This window comes from Canis lupus, chromosome 25 (genome assembly GCF_048164855.1).
Source record: "Canis lupus baileyi chromosome 25, mCanLup2.hap1, whole genome shotgun sequence".
NCBI lineage: Eukaryota > Metazoa > Chordata > Mammalia > Carnivora > Canidae > Canis > Canis lupus.
In genome coordinates, this window is record NC_132862.1 from 18,973,499 (window position 1) to 18,989,552 (window position 16,054).

At 43.7% G+C, this 16,054-nt stretch overlaps 1 protein-coding gene across 4 annotated transcripts in view; it reads right to left on the reverse strand.

Annotated features, from left to right (window-relative positions):
• Nucleotides 1-15,461, reverse strand: part of FAR2 (fatty acyl-CoA reductase 2) — a 132,040-nt gene extending 116,579 nt beyond the window's left edge. For all 4 annotated transcript variants that reach the window (XM_072798476.1, XM_072798475.1, XM_072798479.1 and 1 more), the window contains exon 1: nt 15,234-15,461. The gene's annotated coding sequence lies outside the window, so the exon portion shown is untranslated. The remainder of the gene's footprint in view (nt 1-15,233) is intronic.
• Between the last annotated feature and the right edge of the window lie 593 nt (nt 15,462-16,054).

A 16,054-nucleotide genomic window follows, 5' to 3' on the forward strand; every position in this document is an offset into this window, starting at 1 on the left:
AAATGCCATAGTAATAAAGAAAACACCTCCATGTTACCTTTTTGGGTTGAGCACTATCCTTTGCATGTGAGACATGTGAACTCATTTATGTCTCAGCACAGCCCTTTAGAAAGTGTGTATTACCCTGTACAATTGCCAAAACTTAACCATTTTGACCTACAAATGGCAACTGTTCATGGTACAGCCTGCATTTTGTCTGCATTTTATAGATGAAGGAATCTAGATGCATAGCACTTAAGTAACTTGCTAGAAAGTGTCAAACTTTTTGGGCCAGGCAACCAGGCTCCTGTTTCTGTGGTCATTACTAACAACCAAAAATACCCTGACTCTCCACCACACTGAATTAAAATGAAAGAAGTGGTTTCTCCCAACCTAAAAATTCTATCCATGAATTGGTGCCATATCATTCCCAGTCTCCGCACACCAATCTGTTCACAACATGCCTACTTCTTTTGAAATGATATCATTGCTCACCCTGTCACTCAGCTGGAAACCTCAGAATCAAATTTTATCTTTTTAAAAAAATTTCTCTACCAGAATAAAAAATATTTATTAAGTTTTTGCCAGCAGAAGCTGCACAATGATAGGCCATGAGAGCTGGAAGGGGCTTTAGAGATAATCTCGCCATGTTCTAAGGCAGACATAGTCACAGGTGGCAGGATCAGGATGAGAGTCTGTATTCCCGAGTTCTAGTCTTTTCTTTCTCTGCCTCAGCTTTTACATTGGACTAATGCTATAGATCTTTGTTTCTACAGAGTGACAGGGCCAATTTTAACTTTTAACTGTTGCATATGACAATAGTTGGGCTCACTGGACACTTCCTCTCTACCAAAAGACTCTTCCAGGTGGTTTACATGTATCAGTTCACGAATCAGTGCAACAACTCTATAATATTTTCTATTATAAACCATGTTTTGTAAATAAGAGACTGAAGCACAGATAAATTAAAGCCATTTACCTCAGGTCACTAAGCTTGTAGACTAGCTCAAGGACATGCCATATACATTTGTAGATGAGACCACATGGCCTTATACCCTTCATTCCACCCTACCCTTCACTGGGTAAGACTTAGTCTTATCTCCTTTGGGAAGCAATTCCCAATTCTCCCCCACTCTGGCTAAATTGAAAGTCTGATCTACCAAATTCTCAGAGCCCTCATTCAATATCACACTGCATATAACTGATCACTTACTTGTCTTTCTCCACTGGATTGCAAACATCCTGAGGGCAGTGACTGTGTTTTATTCTTTGTAATATTCATGGGATTTGACGTACTACCTAATAGTAATCACTAAATATTTGTTGAATGAATGCATAAAAGAATGAATGGCCAACCTAATTAATCTGCTTGCCTTCAATTTCTCATTATTTCAGCTATCTTGTATCTTAAGGTGAGTTGAGATAACTAGTAAGACATTTAGTGTGCAAGTTCAATGAAGACAAGTAAGCCCTTTGTTATCTTCCTTAAGAACTGTTTGATTTTTGTTCCTTAAATTTATCATAAATTTTTTTTAAATCTTTTTAAAGATTTTATTTTATTTTTTGTTTTTTATTTATTTAATTGTCACAGAGAGAGAGAGAGAGAGGCAGAGACACAGGCAGAGGGAGAAGCAGGCTCCATGCACCGGGAGCCCGACGTGGGATTCAATCCCGGGTCTCCAGGATCGTGCCCTGGGCCAAAGGCAGGCGCCAAACTGCTGGACCACCCAGGGATCCCTCGATCATAAATTTATCATTCTATTAGCATAGTAATTTTCTCATCCATATCTCAGACACAATTTTTATACTTTGACTTTTGAGTGTGAATTAAACAAATTTATTTTATTTTACCTAACCTATTAGACCAGAAACTAAGTCCAAATAAGCAGGTAAATAAGTACTTTGACCTTAACACTGAGGGTTCTAGAATATTCATAGTCACATGGGCCTCAGATATCTTTATAGCAAGATATATTTTAAGTGATTTTATGCTTAAATGTGTTAGTTCTAACTGAAGTGTCCAAACTGTTACTATGTCCTCCGATTTGCAATCATCCTCAGAATTCTAATAAATGGCACTAAGTCAATTGGATATCAAGATGGAAAATGTATTATTTCTCATATCATATAAAGAATTAATTCCAGATGGATAGAAGATCTTAGTACAAAAGACAAAACTTAATAAAACCTTTAGAAGAGAACATCTTTCTGATCAAGGCAAGTAACTTGCCTTGAACATCTTCAATCCACTAACTATAGAAGAATAATACTAATTTTTGAACTCTATTAAAATTAAGAATTTGTGTTCATCAAAAGAAAAAATTCAGAGAGTAAAAAAACCCAGTTGGAAGAAGGCATTCACAATACATAAATCCAACAAAGGAATTATATCGAAAATGTATAAAATATATGCGCACATAGTTAAGAAAATGACAAATGGGTGGGGAAAGACTTGAGTGCTTCTCAAGAGAAGAAATCCAAATGGCCAATAAATATGTAAAAAAGATTCTGTCTTGTCAGTCACCAAAGAAATAAAAACAAATCCATGATGCCATACTGGAGTACTGGAATACTATATAGCAATGAGAATGAAAAATTTACAAATTCACACAATTTAGATGAATCTCACAAACACAATGTTGAATGAAGAAGTCAGACACAAAAGAATGCATACCATATGACTTCCTTTATATAACTCCAAAAACTGGTGAAGCTACTCTATGACTTAGAAGTCAAGATAGTGGTTATTTTTGGAGGCAGTAGGTAGGGACTGGATGGGAGCATGAAGAAGGTGTATGGAGTGCCCATGATGTTTTGTTTTTTTGATCTGGAAGCTGGAATCTGAGAGATGCTTGAGCATGTTCAACTTATTGCACTTATGACATATTTACTGTTCCATATATATGTGATAAAAAATAATAAAAATCACTCAGAGAAGAACCTCTTGGTGAAGGCAATAACCATTACTTCTGTTCATTATTACTTTATATAAAAATGCATATAGCTTTTTGGTGTTTGTTTTTAGCAACATATGCCATTGTGTAAGGAAGAGTCAAGTGTCAGTTTCCTGGGTTTTAGGTGTTGAATTGTGTCTTCTACAGACTCATAAATTGAAGCCTTAAACCAGTATTATGATCTCAGGATGTGATCTTATTTGGAAATAGGGTTGTAGTAGAAGTAACAAATTAAATCAAGGTGAGGGCAAACTGATGTAGGTGCCCACTGGTGTTCTTATAAAGGGGGAAATGTGGACACAGATACACGTGTGTAGAGGGAAGATGAGGTAAGGACACAGGGAGGGGATGGCTACCTATAAGCCAACAGGAGAGGCCTGGAAGGGCACCCTCCCTCACAGCCTTCAGAAAGAACCAACCTTGCTGACATCTTGGTCTTGGATGTTGGGTTTCTAGTCTCCAGACCTGTGAGACAATACATTTCTGTTATTGAAACCACTCAGTTTATGGTAGGTAGTTACAGCAACCCCAGCAAACCAGGTAAACTGGTAGGTGAAGTAACTTGCCTCTGGATACCCAGCCAGGTAACAAGAAGAGACGGTGGTGTTAAAGGTCTTTTGCACTGGGAACACCCACTCCCCACTCCCCACTCCAAAACTACCTCAGCTAGCACCTCACACACTTGGTAAGGCTGCTCTGGGAAATGAAGAATAATGGAAGGTGTTATGCAAAGGGGCGATCCTTTTCCAATCTGAAGCAATGTAATGCTCTGAGTCATGTGACACATAGAGGAAGATGGAACAGAAGAACCTAAGCATGCCAAACACTTGTATAGATCCTGGGAGGAATCCTCAGAAAGGATATTCTGACCTGGCAGTGTCCTGGGTCTGGAGTACTTCAAAGAGGTAAAATGGTCCCCTGAAGTATTCCTAAAGCAGTGGTTCCAATCACGCTTTGATCTTGACCTCTTTGAGGATTCGTGGAAAGTCAAAGGTGCCTTCATCAGACAAGTGTCCATACTCATCTGATTTAAGAGTATAGGGAAGGATTTTTAGGGCAGAGGATTGGTTTTTGATCTCTCTTCTAGAAAACAAAGATGGATGGCTAAAGATATGGGGTTTCCACTTATCATCTCAGAGGGAGTCAGCAACAACTGGTCTTCTCCAAGACTCAAAGGTATCATTCTGGAAACTTTGTAAATTCCCTCCATTGGTTGGTTTTTCTCTTCCCCTATCTTTTCTTCCAGAACAACAAGCAGTTAATTACTTAAAACACAAAGAAACCATGTGGCTGCCTTCAGGGGCAGGAAAGGAAGAGGAAGCCTGAGGATAGAACCTACTCCACAGCCAGGTATGGGGAAAGAGTGAGTAACTAACTGATAGGAGAAGAGCACAGGTAAATCAACCCTCAGGACCTGTGGTCAATAATGAAGAACATCATTCCCTGGGGCAGAATTTTCATTCTCTTCCTTTCAGAATTTCTAATATTTCATTTTAACTCCATTTGCCAGCATACTCTTTTTTTAAAGATCTTATTTGTTTATTTGAGAGAGAGCGAGAGAGAGCAAGCACAAGTTGGGGAGGGCAGGAGAAGAAGCAGACTCCCTGCTGAGCAGGAAGCACAATGTGGGGCTTGATCCTGGAACTCTGGGATTTTGACCAGCAGGTGAAGACAGATGCTTAACCAACTGAGCCACCCAGGTGCCCCTGCCAGCATACTCTTGTTGCTGTGAACTGTGCAGGACTATAGGAAGCAAAATCACTAACTGGGTCTGGTTGGGAAGGTGAAGAAGGGGAAATAAAAACATGTGAGTATTTTATATTTTACACTGAAGATCTTTACTGAAAGATTTCACAAACTCCAAAGCTATAACTGGTTAAACATCACTCAGAGAGTGGGGGGCACTAAAGTTTAAAGGCAGGTGACATACCTTGTTCAGCATCATATTTGAAGAGCTAAACACTCTGTCTGGCACATGGCTGATTCTCCAAATGTATTAATAAATGAAGGCATAAAGGAATGAAATGGTCATGAGACTTGCAGTCATAAGATTTGGATACTAGTGTACATTCATCCATTAAATAGATGTGTGACAAGTCACTTTATGTCTTTGGGACTGGCTTTTCTATAAAGTGGGGGACCTGGACTGCATATAGAGGAGGTACTCGAACACTCTATCACTTAGAATATGAATATACTTAGTTAAGGCAATGCTATTTGCAGTGCCCACTCAGTACAGTAGATAAGAAGGTGTGGTATGGGCCGACACGTAGCATGTCCAGGAGTTCGGGGAAATTTAATTTGAGAAAATTTCACTCTGTCCTTCAGAAAGTGAGACCTAAATTTATCTAAGGCGCAGTCCTGTGATCTGTAATGCACTCAGTGGCACTTGCATAACTATTGCTTCAGGCAGGGAAGGGACCAAAGTAGGAGGAAGAGAAGGGAGAGGCAAAGTCTGAATTCTACTAGGGAGAGAGTTTTGACAAGTACGACTGCTCTTTTGGATGAGAGAAATTAACCCTTTCAGCCCATCAGAGATTCCCACCACTCTGAGAATAGTTTTGGAAGTGGATCTTAAGACTCTCCAAGTCTTTTGGAGAAAGAGAACAAGTGTCCATCTTTAAGATCATCTGCTCATCTTCAGGGCAGATATGTCCTGGAGGTCTTGCATAAATAAAACACAATTGAAATACAATTCAACTGGGACACCTGGGTGGCTCAGTGGTTGAGCAAATACCTTCTGCTCAGGGTGTGATCCCAGGGTCCTGAGATTGAGTGCCGCCCCAGGCTCCCCCCTCTCCCCTCAGGAGAGCCTCCGCCTCTCTGTTTCTCATGAAAAAATAAATAAGATCTTAAAAAAAAAAAAGAAATATGATTCAATTCAGAATGAGACAACAGCTACAGTGTAAAAGAAAAATACAGATTGACATGAAATTGATTTCATTAATATTTATCTTCTTTACATTTATGTCTTACGTGAAATTAAATGGACAATTTCTCTTAAGCTTTTGCTAAATGGCTCTAACTTTATTAAATGAATATTGTTCATCTTTAAGATGATATTTTAATGGAAAAAAAACTGCTGGTGCCACCCATACACGTTTTTATATGAAATGTTGCTTCCTGAAAATAATAAGCAAAACCTTCGATATAGGCACATGTACTGAAATGTTACACACAGCTTCTTTTGTTCAGTTTATCAAATTCTCCTGGGCAGATTCCTCCAGTTTTTTTGACAGTGTTGTGCACTGGCAAATCTAACTTTACTAGAAGTAAATGGTTTCAAATATATTGGGACCAGACACATAATTTAATGGTCTTCCTAACTTTCCAACTATCCTGCCCTCGAGGATGCCAGGGTTTGTGTGATTTTTGTGGGATGTGTCCTCTGACTGACCTGGGATAAATAAAGCATCATTTTTCTAAAATGATCTAAAATGTGACGTGTTTTCACAATGACTTTTTCCTTATTTCTTGGCTCAGGAAATATGATTCTTGTCCCTTACAGTCACCCTGTTATTCACCCGTGAATATTACTGACCCAACAACTCCTCAGCTGAGGTAGAAGAATGCATAGTGGATGGGAGAGTCTTGTTTTTTCCACATACATTTGCAGGGAAGTCTTTGCTTTCCCTTCCTCACCTCAAATGTGTGGCTCAGGAGTTTGGAGCCACCTCTGAAGGAGCCTGGGATGTTAAAATACCTTAAAAATAACAAAAAACATAGTATGTCCAAAAGCCACAGGGAACACATGTTGTCAACTACAGCTTAGAAATGCTTTTGCTAGACTACAGAGGTTAAGGATAGAAACTTATCAAGGACTTTTAAAATAAACCATGATGAAAACAATAAACACGCGCTATTCTTAGTGTTTGATAATTATAGTGAGAACGATTTTGTCACTGCCTATTTAATCACATTGTTGACTACACAAAGAAATATACGATATTCTTTGTGTTGGTAGAGGCATTAGAGTTAAAAAAAAAAAAAGCCTACTGAATCAAGACATTACCTGAAATCAATTCTTTTTTTTTTTTTTTTTTTTTTTTTTTTTAAGGTAGGCCTCTGAGTTAGTCATAAAAAAATCTCCTGCTCAATGTACCTGGCAAGGAGCCCCGTATTTCACACTGTTTGATTCCCACTGACTACACCGACCTGGAAGGATTTCATGATAGCAATGATAAACCTAAGCACCAAGCTTCAGGTGTCTGATCTTCTGGTTCATAGTCCCATGGAAGTACTTGAATCAGTTGTCCCCACATTTTGTACCCTAACTGTGCTGGTTATGTATGAAGCACTTGGGGATCCTCATGTCCCAAATCCTGATTCAATTAAGTATAGGATGGAGACAATGAAATGTGTATTTCTGTTACCCCTGGATTAAAACTATCTATCACCCTGAAACCATCAATATTCCCCAAAGGGTACATAAATAAAAAATATATTTGCCTCATTATTGAAATAAAAATCGAAGGTGACACTTTACAGTAAATCCGTGCTCAGAGGTAACAGATTTCAGCAACTAAGTAATACTGGGGTTAATTACCCTCTCTACCTCTTGGGGCTCAAGTTTTGTCTGTATGAGTGCCCACCCTTTATATAGGAGTGCAAATATTTGAGTAGCTCTCAAAAGTGATTATCTTCAACACTATCTTCTGCCCTTCATACTGGCACGTAACATTAGCTACACTAGTCAGACAAGAAATAGCATTGTCATGACGCCAATGGCGATAATCATTGAGGAGCGTCTAGGAAGTCAATTTACAATTTATAAACTGAATGTTTGAGTCTCCCAAAAATTCATATGTTGAAATCTACTTCCCAGTGAGATGGTCTAGAGGTGGGACCTCTAGGAGGTGATTAGATCATGAGGGTAGAACCCTTATGAATGGGATTAGTACCTGTATATAAGAGACTCCAGAGAACTCCCTTGCCCCTTCCACCAAGTGAGGTTACAATGAAAAGATGGACACCTATAAACAACAGAACAGGTTATGGAGCCCAGAAATGAACCTATGTTTTATGGTCAATTAATCCATGACCAAAGAGGCAAGAACATACAATGAGGAAAAGATTTGATAAATGCTATTGGGAAAACAAAACAGCTACCTGCAAAAGAATGAAACGGAATCACTTTCTGATGCCATACACTAAAATCGACTCAAACTGGATTAAACATCTGAGACTTAAAACTCCTAGAAGAAAAATAGGGAGTAAACTCTTTGACATCAGCCTCAGCAACATCTATAAGCCCAGGAGCCCAGCCACCAAAACTGTTAGAAATAAATTTCAGTTTTTATAAACCACCCAGTCTATGGTACTTTGGTATAACAGCCTGAACTAAGACTACCCCCTAATATGTAAAACAAATGAAAAACAAATCTATTAAAATTATAGCCAGTGAATTTACTTCCTAGATCTAGGGTTGGCATTTTCTGTAAAGGGCCAGATGTATTTATTAGGCTTTGCTGGTTACAACTACTCACTGAGTAGAACACTAAAGTTCCTAGACAATATGATGAATAGATACATGACACTGGCTGTTTTCCAATAAAACTTTATTTATGGATTTTAACATTTCTTTTTCATATAATTTGCTTGTGCCATAGAACATTAGTCTTGCAATTTTTTTTTTCAACCATTTAAAAACATAAAAACCATTCTTTGTTCAAGGGATATATAAAAACAGGCAGGAGCCAGATTTGACCCTCGGGCCATAGTATGCCCACCCCAGGGCTAAAGCACTGAGTGGATGTAGCCATGGTCAGAGTCCAGAGCCCTGTGAACTTGTTTCTTCTGTACTTTGGATTGCGTTGTTCTTTGGTCATAGATTGCATTCCTGCGTCAACCCACCACCTTGCAAATGCACTGGAGTCCCAGAGAGAAGATGTATGAAATTCATTGCAAAATCTTCACTCCTACAGACACCTTATGAATTCACATCGTGTTGCCCTGTAAGATATATTATGAACATCAAACAAGGCCCAGACTTACCATGGACCTGTGACATCTTCCCCACTGTCTATGTTTGAGGTTCTTCACGTGTAAATCTGGACTTGATAGAATGGACCTCAGGGAGGTCCTGCATAGCCTTGCCATGAAAGTAGAAATTTAAAAAAAAACACTCACAAATAAAAACTTATTTTTCATCAGACTGTAGGTTTTGCTTTTGAATATCTCTTTATGGTTTCATCATGCACTTAAAGCCTATTAACAGAGTCTGTTCTGGTCTCCTGCTTCCTTCCAGTTCCAGCTAAGTAGCATAAAAGGGATGAGAGAAGTTGATGGTTAATAGAGAGCTGTGAATGTTCAAAGGTTTACTCTATTAATATAAGGATAGCATTTCCCAAAGCGTGGCATGCTGAATGCTGACTGTTAGATGTTCTACCAAAAAAAGCATTTCAAGGTCAAATAAGTTTAGGAAATGTAGCATAAAATATCCCTTCTTTCTTGATTCTAAGTGTGCATTAGTAAATTAAAGGCTCTGAGGATTCCTGCAATAAAATTGCTTACCTAGGTTAAATCAATTGTTTCTGAAACTTAAATGATCAGGAAAGCTTTTTTTTTTTTTTTCCTTCACTTAACTGTTAAGCCAAAACACTAATGATCCATAGACTACATTTTGGGAAATGCTGATATAAACAAGGGAGAAGCATAGAAAGGCTTTAAGCAGGGGACTGAATTATGTTTTAGAACCAATCCACTTTGATAAGGATCAAACCTTTCTCTCCTAATTTTTTTCATTTTAGGAAATGACTCTATATTCTATTCATGTGGCCAAGCCAGCAAAACAGGAGCCATATTTATTACTACGGTAACTTTTACAGAGGTGATAAACTATATGATGGTTTAAAAATAATCCCAACAGTATAAATGATAGTATGAAAAGCAAAAGTATCTCCCTCCTCTCTCTCTCACCTCTACCCCAACAGCCTGGTATATTTTCCAGAGGTTCCAGGCAGGGTTACCAGCTTCCATTTCATTTTTCAGTTCTTGTGGCAACTCTAAATCATACGCACATGAGTCTATTGCTTTGGATTACAAACTTTCAGCAGTATCTGACTGAAAGAATTCATTCTCTCACTTCTTTTTGCCTCACACACCTCTCATTTCCAACCTATCAACAAGTTCTACCAATTCTCCTTCGAAATACATCTCAAGTCTGTCCACTTCTCTCCACTTTCCCTGTCAGTACTGTCATCGGCACTCTGCCTAACTGGTCATCCTCCTGCCAATCCTTTATCCTTCTTGTCCTTTGTCCTTATTGCACTCATAAAGATCTCTTTAAAATATGGCATCACAATCTTCAGCGGCTTCCCACCAAAATAAAATTCAAAATCTCTGTCAAAATCTGTGAGGTGTTACACAAGCAGAGTGTTTCTTTCCCACACTCATGTCTAGCCTCTTGGCAATCTCCTCACCAAACTCCGGCCACATGTGCTTCCTTTCTGTCCTCTGAACACTTCCAGGCTTTTCCTCTCCTAACCGCCTTCCAATTTGCTACTTCTCTACCCAGATGCTTTTCCTTCCTTTTCTTTTTTTCCCAAGCTAACCCCCCAAGCTTCTTTCAAATATCAATGTAAATCTTTCATTGTCCATGAGACCTTCCCAGAGCATCAAATCTGAATTGGTTCCTGTGTATTTTTTTAAAGATAGATTTATTGATTTATTGATTTCAGAGAGTGAGTGCTTGTGAGCAGGGCAGAGAGGAGAGGAAAAGAGAAACTCAAGCAGGCTCCCTGCTGAGTGTGGAGCCTGAAACATGAAACACAGGGCTCGATCTCAGGACCCTGAGATCAAGACCGGAGCTGAAATCAAGAGTTGGACACGACCACCTGAGCCACCCAGGTACCCCTCCTGTATTGTTTTTTTTTTTAAATAGCGCCTTGTTCTTCTTCATTCTACTTCCAACAATTTGTTATTACATTTTATTTTCTTAAAAGTCTGTAAGTTCCGCAAGATGGGGAACACATCTGCTTTATTCAACACTAAATGTGGAAAAACTGGCACTGTGTCTAGTTACAGAAGAGGCTTAATAATGATTTAGCACATGAATGAAGCTAGCTACTGCAAAGTTCTCTAATGGTTTTATCTCCAGCCTTTTCCCACATGAAATTTTAGGTCCAACCAGATTTTCATTATTTTGCACACTAATCACCCAGAACACTCAATCATTCATCTCTGTTGGGAGCAGAGCTCTAAGGAACGTCTCCTGGAACTCTCCTCTAAAGCTTCCTTAGCCATTTCAGTTTTTCCTGTTCTTGGAAACTCGTTGTACTTATATTCTGTACCAGTCATTTAGTGTGTGCTCTTATATTGCCGTGTAACAACTCATCTGTTAATGTTAATTAACACCTTATCTTTATAGTTTGTCTTGCCAATGATGTCATAAGTCTATCAAGCACAAGACCTGGTACTTCATAACCTAAAGTACACAACATGCCTCTGCAGAGTAGTTGTATGAAAGGAGCCTCTAGCTACCACTTTTACTGCCCTCATTTTCAGACTTTGATATGGGAATTTGACTCATTTCCTTTCACTGTTCTCTTCCTCAACATTTTGGAGTGTGTTGCCATCATACTGGGAATAAAAGCTGGGATAAAGATAAATAGTTAAGGGAGGAAAGTCGAGACAGAGAACTTGCCTGAAGTTTCCCAGCGACCCTAGTGTTAAAAGAGGTGAAGACAGCTTGGTAGAGGACTGGGTGTACATTATCCTTCTAGGTATCTCTTAGAATATTTAAAAGAATGACTTGCTCAAGATTTGGAAAATATGGATTTTTAGAACTTAAATGAAGCAAAAAGATTTCAATCATTCACTCGGCTTCTCATTGTCCGATTTTTGGATGAGTTGGATCCAAAGAGCCATTTAATTCAGAAATCATCTTGGGGATCCAATAAGTTATTCTGCACTTTTACTTGCCAATCCCAATCTTGTCCAAATAGTGGTTTTTAAGGACTATTTAAATACTGAATATCGGGATCCCTGCGTGGCGCAGCGGTTTGGCGCCTGCCTTTGGCCCAGGGCACGATCCTGGAGACCCAGGATCGAATCCCACATCGGGCTCCTGGTGCATGGAGCCTGCCTCTCTCTCTGCCTATGTCTCTGCCTCTCTCTCTCTCTGTGACTATCATAAATAAATAAAAAATTAAAAAAAATAAATAAATACTGAATATCTTAGCTACTTTTTGTTTTATTTTCTTCCCCATCAAAATATAACAGTTATTAAACAAGTCCTGCCACTGATCTTCCTCAGGCTACTTCTGAAACATGGAATAGAAAAGTTAAGCCTATAAGAATAGGATCTTTGTTAGCATAAAACTGTTCAAGGGAAGAAAATATATCTACAGTTATTATCTCTTTACCTAAGTGTATCATCACAACAACCTTTTAAGATGAATACAGTAGCAGATCTAGTGTGTTAGCTTTATTTGGTCAGCATGGAAACTGGGAACGAGGAGGAGGGGCTTAATGATATAGGTATCTAGCAGCTAACTTCCAGGTTTGTGTTGCAGAATTCACTTGAAATGTAGGATCACTCTATCACAACACTGTTATTCAGTAATTTCTAGAACAGGATGGTTAACCTGGGGTCAGGGCTGGGTACAGAATTTGCAGGATCCAGTATAAAATGAAAATTTGGAGCTCTTTGTTTGAAAATTATTAAGACAGCTGACAGTGACAGCAGAACATTAAACCAAGCCCGGAGTCCTTCATTAAACTGTGACTGCACAGTTTGCCTTTCCGTGAAGCCGGCCCTGCGCAGGGCCTCTGCACATCTGATACTTGGTTGGGTATCAAGGAGGCTGTGAACTCCTGAAATTGTAGGCAGAATTCTTTGCTAATGTGCATATGTTTGTTTTTCATATTCTATAGCTTTTTTTTTTTTTTATCAGATTCTTAAAGTGGTCTGTTAACAAAATAAAGCATCAAGAATGCCTCTTCAAGAGTAAAAAAAATGTTCTCACAGAGCCAAGAATGTTAGGGACAAGCAGGCTGGTGGTCACTGTGCATGATCCTTCTGGAGACTGCCTGTGAATGAGTGAGTTTTCATGACTGCACCGGAGTTAATCCAAAAGAACACAGAATTCTTAAGGCTGCCCAAATGTTGCCAGAAAGAAATACACTCAAACTGCATCTTCAGATGATAGGAGAGCAAATGGAGAGATGTTCAAGGTGATCAAATTCTTTATGAACCCCAACGTGACACCCAAATATTAGCTCTTTGATTGATCTTTTGCCCCCTTAAAGAAAGCTTCCCTTCTTTTGTAATGAGATGTCACACTCCCTCCTTCAAATAAAGGAGAAATGCTTCACGGTAAGATTCACCAACTCTCGGTGTAGGAGTGAGGCAGGAATCGGTTTTAAAAAAGAAGGTGCAGAAAATGCCCGCAGAAATAGAAAGAGTCCTCTAAAGATATGCACCCTGAGACACACTCCAGATGAAATATTTCAATACCCTAGTCGGGGGGGGGGGGGGGGGCGGGCGGTAAAACACCATGGCCATCTCTTGGGAGTCTCACAAACAAATATCCCTAACGTGCGTTTTACTGAAAAGCCTCTTCTCGCAATTCGAGTGGCTTCTTTAGTCCTTTGCCTTTTCAGCCGAAATATTCTTGCCCCTCAGCCAGATGTCCAACTCACAGAATTGGGGGTGGAGAGCTGAGCAATTGAAACCACACGGTAGGGACGCCTGGGTGGCTCAGCGGTTTAGCACCCGCCTTCGGCCCAGGGCGGGAGGTGACCCTGGAGTCCCGGGATCGAGTCCCGCATCCAGCTCCCTGCGTGGAGCCTGCTTCTTCCTCTGCCTGTGTCTCTCCCTCTCTCCCTCTCTGTGTCTCGAATGAATGAATGAATGAATGAATAAGTAAATAAATAAATAAATAAATAAATAAATAAATAAATAAATAAATAAAATCTTTAAAAAAAATAAAAGAAAGAAACCACACGGTAATTCTCCGATTTCCTTTCTCACCGTGTCAAACTTCTCTCGATGCACGTCGAACAAGTAGAAACATCCGATTAACCTTTCTGGGTTCTTCAGCTGTCCCTGCCCTGCCCTAGCTCACAGTCCCGTGGAACACCCCACACGGTCCCGTGGAGCACCCCACACGGTCCCGTGGAGACTGTGGAACACCCCACACGGTCCCATGGAGCACCCCACACGGTCCCGTGGAGCACCCCACACGGTCCCATGGGGCACCCCACACGGTCCCGTGGAGACTGTGGAGCACCCCACACGGTCCCATGGAGCACCCCACACGGTCCCATGGAGCACCCCACATGGTCCCATGGAGCACCCCACACGGTCCCATGGAACACCCCACATGGTCCCATGGAGCACCCCACCCGGTCCCATGGAGCACCCCACATGGTCCCATGGAGCACCCCACACGGTCCCGTGGAGCACCCCACATGGTCCCATGGAGCACCCCACCCGGTCCCCAGCCACCAAAGCTCCTGCAGATGCACCAAAGACCTGGTTGCTCACAGCAGGCCACCCCTCCACGGAAGAAGAAGTGTTCATCCACGAACTCTACGCACCCCGCAAGGCGCAGGAGGAGCCTGGCAGATGGGACGCTCTCCCGGGTGTCCAGGAGTGCGGTGGCTCGTAGCCGGTTGGAGCGAACGGGATGGCCCGGCGGCTGCCCGGCGTCTCCGGGCTCCCCCCGCCCCGCTCTTTGCACCACGCCCAGGCCGCAGGGAGACGCGGCCAGGTCCCCGGAGCCGCGGACCCCGCCGGCCGCCCCTGCGCTGCTCAGCCCGGGGGCCGCGGCCTCGGCGGGGCGGGCGCGGCGGGCGCGGCGGCGGGAGGGTCCGGGGCGCGGGGTCCGGGGCGCGGGGTCCGGGGGCGCGCCGGCTCCCTCCGGCGCTGGGAGGCCGCGGACCGGGCCGGCCGGCACGTGGCCCCGGGGGCCGCGCACTCTTCAGGCGTAGCCGGGGGTGCGGAGGCCGCCGCCAGGCCCTCCCGGGCGCCGGTCCCCCGCCCGCTCTCCCTCCCTCCGCGCTCCGGGCCGCCCAGCGCGGCTCCCACGTCCCCCCCGCGGGGCCGCTCCGCCCGGGCGCCCCCTGCGCGGGGCCGGGGGCCGGGGGCCGGGGGCCGGGGGCCGGGGGCCGGGGCTGGAGCCGCCCGGAGCGCTGCCCCCGGGCTCCCGGGCCGCAGGGACCCGCCCCTCCCGCGCCGCCGCCGCGCCCGCCCCCGGGCCGCCCCCAGCCCCCAGCCCCCGGCCCCCGGCCCCCCGCCCCGCGTGGCCTGCGAGGCGCGTGGTCCCGGGCGCCGGGCGGCGGCCGCTGCCGTACCTGGTCCTGGGCGCGGCGGGCGCGGGCTCAACTAGTGGTCCTGCGAGGCCCGCGGGGGCTCCGGCGCGGGGAAGCCTCTCGCTCTCGCCTCCCAAACGTGACACTATATATCCGGCTCCGAGGCTGGGTGTGGGGCGGGAGGAAACCACCCTCCCTCCGACCTTCCCCGTTGCCGCCGCGGCCTGGGCGCGGGGCGCAGTGGCGGCGGCGGCGGCGGCGGCCTCGGCCCGCGGCGGGAGGAGCGCGCGGGGCTGGCGAGGGCCCGCGCAGGCCCGCCCGCGGCTCCCATTCATTCGGCACCCAGCACGGCCGCTCGCTATTACTCCCGGGCTTTTTTTTTTTTTTTTTTTTTTAATCGATGGGTGAGGGTGAGGGGAAAGGGAGCTAGAAAGGCGCCCCTCTCTGGCCTCGAAAAGAAGAGCTCCCACACCTTGCGAGAGAAACAGAGGAGGAGGAGGAGGAGGGAAGTGGAGGGGGGAGACAGAGACAGAAAGTCTGGGGTTCTAGTCTGAATGCTTGGAGGGCACACCTCCCCCCCCATCCACCCGAGGAGAAAATACAGGCTCAAAATCCGAGGTCACTGAGCTTGTGGGTACCCCCCCCCCCCCCACTGTGGGAGGGATGCTCTTGTATCTGCTCCGCTCTGCGGAGGCGAGGACCCACCGGCGCAGCGTCCTTCTGAAAATCCTGCAGGAGTGGAGGCCCGCCCTACTCCCCCCCGGGGTTTGGAGGGCAGACTTGAGGCTCTGTCTGCGTAGGGGGTCGGGGTGGGTGGGGGGGTGCAGGGGGGAGTGGGCAGGTGGATGGGAGACGAGAAGGGA